The sequence below is a fragment of the Eleutherodactylus coqui genome, chromosome 9 (genome assembly GCF_035609145.1).
Source record: "Eleutherodactylus coqui strain aEleCoq1 chromosome 9, aEleCoq1.hap1, whole genome shotgun sequence".
Taxonomy (NCBI): Eukaryota; Metazoa; Chordata; class Amphibia; order Anura; family Eleutherodactylidae; genus Eleutherodactylus; species Eleutherodactylus coqui.
In genome coordinates this window covers 148,682,369-148,689,741 of record NC_089845.1, presented here as the reverse complement: position 1 = coordinate 148,689,741, position 7,373 = coordinate 148,682,369, and the positions used below count along the sequence as shown (strand labels likewise).

Here is a 7,373-nt window from a genome sequence, read left to right as displayed (position 1 = left end):
GGAGTTGCGTGGTAGATGGTTATCGGTTGGAGCGGCAAGAAAACACTTGGCTTGCAAAAATTACACTGAATGCTAGACGTGACTAAAGAATTTGCGTTACAACAATATAGTTCGTAGTTTGGAAGAAAAAAGTTTTCTTACGGATACGCGCCGACCTATTATGGTTTCATGGTTAATTAAGTTATTGACGGGTATGTTCGGATGAATACGATACGTTTGTGTTCAGGTGCTGGCGTTTGCCGCAGTTTTGCGATCGGTGAGATAGTCCCGGCTAGCTAAGTAAAGCTGGGGTGTTACGGGTATATGATGTTATTACTACGGGAGCGTATGGTAGAGGTGAGTGGATCGCTATTAATCGAGGGGGGATGCAAGGGTGTCCAGTGGAGGTGATGGACCAGTATATATAATAAAAAATAATAAAAAAAAAAAAAAAAAACCCATAGTGAACAGTTATTAGTACGCGAGGCCAGGCCCCCTCCCTCACCCGTTTTCCAATTTTCGGCGGTTTTTTGGCAGTCGGCGTAAAAGAAGTGTGGTGTGGATCCGGGGGAATTTGGAACCCAATCATGTAGAACGGGGGCTGCGACGACAGCGGATGCTCTCGGCATGACGGAAAGGGGGGTTTGAAGCGGTTGATGATAATCGCAGGGGTATAAATCGTACGTAAGACCGGAACGTACTGTGGAAGGATCCATGGTCACGGATTAGCTGGTAGTTGCCGTCATACCTCGGTTTTCATTACAGGTGGGTTTTTTCGGGGTGCGTTAGTTGGGATGGGTTGTTGGTAATTACGGGGGTATTTGCTAGGTCTATTTCTTTCAGCCTCGGAACCGGGCACGTTGGATTGTCGGACATTCTATTATTTATTGGGTCGAGAGAAGAGCGGCTGCTCGACCTAGGGAGAGGAATCTAGGTCTGAGTGGCGCTCTCATAAACTGGATCGGGGTACGTGGGCTGCAAAGGCCCAGGATGTTGCAATTTGTCCTGGAGATAAGCAGGTGGACCCCCTGGAGAGTCATACTGGTCGTTCACGCCGGGGGGAACGACTTAGGAAAACAAAGATGATAAATCTAAGGATGTCCAGGTTCGTGCAATAGTTGGGCGGAGTGGCAGTCCGCCACTTGGAGCTGGAGGACAAGGAGAGAGGAGCATTAAGGGATGATGGTGTGCACCTCAACGAGGTGGGACTGGATACCTTTTTGTCAGGACTATAAGACGGAATGGAGATGGCGTTGGCTCGGGTTGGCGTTGGTGGGGGCGGGATGCGCCATAGGTATACGGCGCATACCGCGTGGCCGGAAGCTTCCCATGCGGGCTACGGCGTAGAGGAAGGTTTTCAAGCCCAAGGGAGATACAGGGGCTTACAAACGTCCTGTGGCCGTTACGGTTTTAAGAATTGCAGCAGTTTACGGCATGGGAAGGTGTTAGACAGAAGATAGTTAAATTAAGTGAAATTAAGTTAAATGGAAGATTAAAATATGTTTTAAATATGCTAATAAAGCTGTGGCCAACCCACGTTTCAAGCAAGAAGGTGTAAGTATATGTTTGTTATAGGTAAGTGAGCATACAGTTAAGATTAGGGTGCCCCCAGTCCTGGTTGCAGCTCTCTCCACTCTGCTTATTCATGCACGGAGTATGCATGAGTATGGAACAGTCGGGAGAAGAAGCTGTTGGCTGAATGAGCATTCCGCCTACAGCTATTGATGGTGTATGGCCCCTTCAGGCCTCCCTTCATACATGAACGCGGCAAAGCGTCTCATCACTGGGGCTGTCACAAGGATGGCGAGGGCGATATTGGGCCATGATTCACAACCTGGTATCGCCCTCGCCCGTGTGAAACCAGCCTAAGGCTCCATTCACATGGCGCAGTTCACTTGCATTAAAAACACACTAAAAAGTGCTTTGGTGAAACCATGTGGGTTTTTACTACGTTTGTAGTGAAATGGGGCAAAAAACGCACACAGTTTCGCAAATGCACTTTTTGGTGCGTTTTTTATCGCAGCCAAACTGCGCCATGTGAATGGAGCCTTAGGTCGCATTCAGACGACCGTATATCCGCTGGGTTTTCATGCCCAGCGGATATATGGCGTCTCTCTCTGCAGGGGGAGGAGGCTGGAAGAGTCGGGAGCAGTGCTCTGAGCTCCCGCCCACTCTCTGCCTCCTCTCCACACCCTCTCTGCCTCCTCCCCGCCCCTCTGCACTATTTGCAATGAGAGGAGGCGGAACGGGGCAGGGCTAAGTTCCAAGAATTAGCTCCGCCGCCTGTCCCTCCTCTGCTCATTGAAAATAGTGCAGTGGGGGGGGGGAGAAGAGGAGGCAGAGAGGGGGCGGGAACTCAGAGCACTGCTCCCAGCTCTTCCAGCCTACTCCCCCTGCAAAGAGAGATGCCGTATATCAGCCGGCGTGAATACCCGGCCGATATACGGTCATCTGAATGCGCCCTGAGGCTGCATTCACACGAACGTATATCGGCTCGGTTTTCACGTCGAGCCGATATACGTCATCCTCATCTGCAGGGGGGGTGGAGGATGGAAGAGCCAGGAGCAGGAACTGAGCTCCCGCCCCCTCTCTGCTTCCTCTCCGCCCCTCTGCACTATTTGCAATGAAAGGAGATGGGCGGGGGTGGGGCTAAGTGGCGAGAATTAGCCCCATCCCACCTCTCCCCATTGCAAATAGTGCAGAGGGGCGGAGAGAAGGCAGAGAGGGGGCGGGAGCTCAGTTCCTGCTCCTGTCTCTTCCATCCTCCCCCCCCCCCCCCCCCGCTCCTGCAGATGAGGACGACGTATATCGGCTCGGCGTGAAAACCCAGCCGATATACATCCGTGGGAATGCACCCTTAGTCTGCTGCTACACGAGCGCTTGCAGCTGCCGCTAGTGCTTACATTTTCCCAATTGCCGGGCCGAGCCCACAAGTAGAAGTGCAGCCTGACAATTAGCATTATTTTACTTGCCACCTGCACACGGCAGAGCTGGATTCTGCATGCGGGAGCCCACAGCGGAATCCTACCCTGGCATCCTTAATTTGGAAGTTGCCTGTAACATAGGAGCGGAAGGTCCGGGAATATAGTTTTCAGACGGTCATCCTTGTGTAGGTATGGTGGAGTTTCTTTGCGGTTTTCCTTAGTACCTCTAGTTGTGGATTGTAGGTCACTATTAGAGGCACACGACTGTTTCCTTCCTTCTCCTTGTATTGGAGTAGTTGACTTCTGGGTATCCTGGTGGCTCTGGTGATCTGATCATCAATTGAGGTGGGATGGTGGCCCTGGTTTAGAAATGATCCTCTAAGATGGTATAGATGTTCCTCTCTGTCTTTTGGGTTGGAGCAGAGCAAGTTGTATCTGATGGCCTGGCTGTAGACCATGGACTTTTTTGATATGTTTAGGATGGCAACTGTCCCATCTTTCTCCAGCACTTAAAGGGGTTTCTGTGGAAATACTATTGATGACCTATCCTCAGTAGAGATGAGCGAATATACTCGTTTCGAGTAATTACTCGATCGAGCACCGCGACTTTTGAGTACTTCCGTACTCAGGTGAAAAGATTTGGGGGGAGGTGTGGCGGAGCGGGGGTAGCAGTGGGGAACAGGGGGAAGCCCTCTCTCTCTCCCTCTCCCCCCCTCCCCCACTCACCCACGGCGCCCCCCGAATCTTTTCACCCGAATACGGAAGTACTCAAAAATCGCGGCGCTCGGGCGAAAAAGGGGCGTGGCCGAGTAGGTTCGCTCATCTCTAATCCTCAGGATAGGTCATCAATAGTTGATCTGCTGGGGTCCGCCGCTCCAGATGCTGTTAGCGTCGCAATAACAGAGATCTGAGCGGAAGTCTCCTTACCGACCTCTGTGTAGTGGCCGGCGCTTGTAACTGCAGACACGGCTCTCACTGAAATCAACGCGAGTTGTGCCTGCAGTTACTAGCGCTGGCCACTACACAGAGGTCAGTGATGAGGCTTCCGCTCAGACCTCTGTTGTTGTGGCATGCGCCTGCTCAGCTGATTGCTTGGGATCGCGAGTAACAGACCCCAGCCGATCAACTATTAATGACCTATCCTGAGGATAGATCAGCAATAGTATTTACATGGAAACCCCCTTTTAACAGATAATTCTTAAAATGTATTAAGATGTATACATTTCCCCCTCATGAACTATAGGTGAGAATTCTTATGGAAAACCGTCACAAAGTTTGTCATATGCCCGTTTTGGACCATAACTTGCATCCTTTGTTCCGCCGCTCTCACCACTTTCTTGAACAGTGAGCGGGGCTTACCGCTAGGGGTGCGGCTTCCCAAAATCTGAGTTGGTGCAGTCATTCTATTCCAGAACTTCACTTTTATACAACATTCATGTATACTCGTAATGCCACAACCACCGTCACGTTAGACTGCCTTCACACGGGTGAGAAAATCGCATGAGCTTAGTGCGTTGCAAGACGCACAAATATGAACCCCATTCTTTGGAACGGGGTCATACACCTGAGCGATGCTTTCCTACATGGCACCACCATGCAGGAAACAAATCGCAGCCTGTTCTATCTTCCTACATTCTCTCGCATCACAGCGACCGTTTTTTGCTATTGGCGCGGCGGCGACCCGTGCTAGGTGCACACGATGCAAGGTCTCCCATTGGAAAAAATGGGAGAAAATCTGCCGCAGCGGAGGATCGCTACATGCGAATGCGAGACTGTTTTGACCTATTAAACGCCTCACATCCGCAAGGAATTACATGTTAGCAAGCGAGATGTGCGCTCCTATATCGCGCTCGCCCGTGTGAAGTTAGCCGCCACTCTCACACACAGCGTCGGTAAAACGCAATACCACAATTTTGCTCTGCACTTTTTAACACACCCCATCATTGTGATGGGGTGCGTTTAAAACGCGATAACACACGAAAATAGAGCAGACGGCGCTAGAAAATTGTGGCATTAAAAATGCACCCTCTGAGCGCAGGTCTGCGTTGCCTCAATGGAAGCGTTGATGCCGCGGTAAAAAGCGTAAGTGTGGCCTTAAGAGTCTGGAAAATTGGGATTTAAAAAAAATAAAAAAAAATTTTTTATTCTCCCCTTAGGTATGACATGAGTTTCTATGGAAAATGAAGACTGACGGCTTAGTTCCTACTGACTATTATTGAAGCGGTCGTCTGAGCTGACCGCTATATATGCGTGATGCACTGATCAATATCCACAGAGCCCGGCCTGCATCCTCCAAGGCTCCAGCATTAACCCCTGGCAGGCCGGCAGCGAGCGAGTTAACGTCTGCACGCAGGGGCAGTGTCGTTGTGGTAATATACTGTGTTCTGACAGAGGAGGCATTGTTGCCTGAGCAAGGAGCTGGCAGCCTGATAAGGAAGTGGTCTGTGCGCTGCATGCAGATTCCCACTGTGACCCAGCTTACAGCAGGCTTTACATTCCAGTGTGATGGTGGATTAGCTGCTCGGCTTTGTCAGGAGCTGCTTCTGCATCGCTTCTATCCAGGGGGAAAGTTGCCGGATGCTGGTAAGTCTGATGTTTTGCTCGCCTAGCATGATGCATTAGACTGCTGCAGGAGAGGCACAGTACAGAGAGAGCGCTCGCTACTTGCAATGCAGTGGCGGGTATAGTAAGACCATAGCCCATGTGCCTGTTGTCTAGTGGCGTGCCATCAGCTACACTTTTCGGGGAGGTACATTGCTTCTGCATTCGCTGGTTATCCCCTTTCTTACAATAAGGGGTCAAAACGTTCTGCGGAGATTCTGCCGGATGTGAGACATATGGCTGGAAATGTCTGGCGGTGTATGGAGAGAATGTCACATATGGCAACTATTTGTATATACTTGGGAGCGCACAAACATGTTAGCCATGTACACACAATATATCCTACAGTGACCAGTATATAGAACGGCGCAGCATCTCCCGGCACCGATTGGCTGGTGTAAAGCGAGGCGCGTGAAACTTATCGGACTTGCACTTAGTACAAACCATTTGCATCTATGTCATTTAGTAAGACCTCTCAGTGTGCCGGGATGGCTTTATGGCATTATTGCTTACATACGTGGCTTCAGCGATGTCCCAATAATGACCGGATAATCTGGAGGTTGTTATGTAGCGACCAGCAAGGTATAGAAATCATCTGGAATAGGGCTCTGGGAATGGGACTAGTGGAGACAGAGGCATCATAGAGCGTGCTGTTCCGGGTAATGATTACCCCTCTGTATCCTTATTAGTATATACCCCATTAGAGCTGAGTATCAGGAACGGATATTGTGGACTCATACATGTAGAGGAACACTTGGTTTCCAGCTATAAGGCTTGTGCACAATGCATCTTACTGCTCTGTACAATCTCCAACTTGCAGGAAGCCATAATACGGCACCCACAGGAGTCTAAGGGTAATGCTTCAAGGGGATCATCACCTTAATACAAGTGCTTTATGAAGGTACCGTAGGGCGGCGCATGGCGTACTGTTATGTGCATACAGTCTAACATTGCTGTACATTGCACACCTCCGTAGAGGACTATAAGGCTGCGTTCACACCTAGCTGATCTGCAGCAGATTTCAGCCCTTCAATATGAATTCATTTACAAGAGTGAAATCTGCAGCAAGTCAGCGCAGTGCGAACGCAGCCGTAGGAACAGAATATTCCACAGGGCGCTGCGCAGTATTCCGCTGTCGTATCAGCAGGTCTAAATGCAGATTTTGACGCAATGCCAGTAGAATTCTGCCATTTTTCAATTCCGCATCAAAATCTGTGCGTTGGACATGCGGAATATTCCATCCTATGTGAAAGCCCCCTAAGGTTGGGGTCAAACAGGGCGGATTTGCCGCGGTTTTGCCGTGGATTGCCGTTGCATATCCGCACTGCGGCAAAACCGCTGCGTTTGCAGTGCAATGCAGCACAAATGAGATTTGCCAAAAAGCTGTTCTCACAGGACGGATTTTTTCCGCACAGCCGCACTGCGGAAATGCAACTGCGGCGCGGTTTTAAAAGATGCAGCATATTCAATCTTTGGTCGTTTCCACAGGGCTTTTTTGTCCATAGACCTCTATGGACGCAGCCAAATCTGCACCAAATCTGCGGCAAAAAGTAAAAAAGCGCTGCGGAAAAAAACGCTTGCGGATTTTTCCGCACGAAAATCCGCAAGCCCAAATTAACCTTTGAAGCGGTTTTGTCGCAGAAGCAGTTCTTCTGCGGCAAAACCGCAACGGAAAAAACGTGGCAAATCTGCCCTGTGTGAACCCAGCCTTATGTATCCTGTCTATACAGCAGCCTAGTCGAGATGTATATAAGTAAACCATCCCCCTAACCCCTTAGAGGACTTACACATGGGATGGCATTGTCCGCAGGACGCAGTGCAGGCGCGGATTTTGTCAACTAGTGCGGAGTTAGTTGCGTTTTGTGGAAT

General features: G+C 50.0%; 1 protein-coding gene across 1 annotated transcript in view; it reads left to right on the top strand.

The window, feature by feature from the left end:
* The first annotated feature begins 5,317 nt into the window (after positions 1–5,317).
* Positions 5,318–7,373, top strand: part of PAG1 (phosphoprotein membrane anchor with glycosphingolipid microdomains 1) — a 70,479-nt gene continuing 68,423 nt past the window's right edge. Inside the window, exon 1 of the mRNA XM_066578617.1 lies at positions 5,318–5,486. The gene's annotated coding sequence lies outside the window, so the exon portion shown is untranslated. The remainder of the gene's footprint in view (positions 5,487–7,373) is intronic.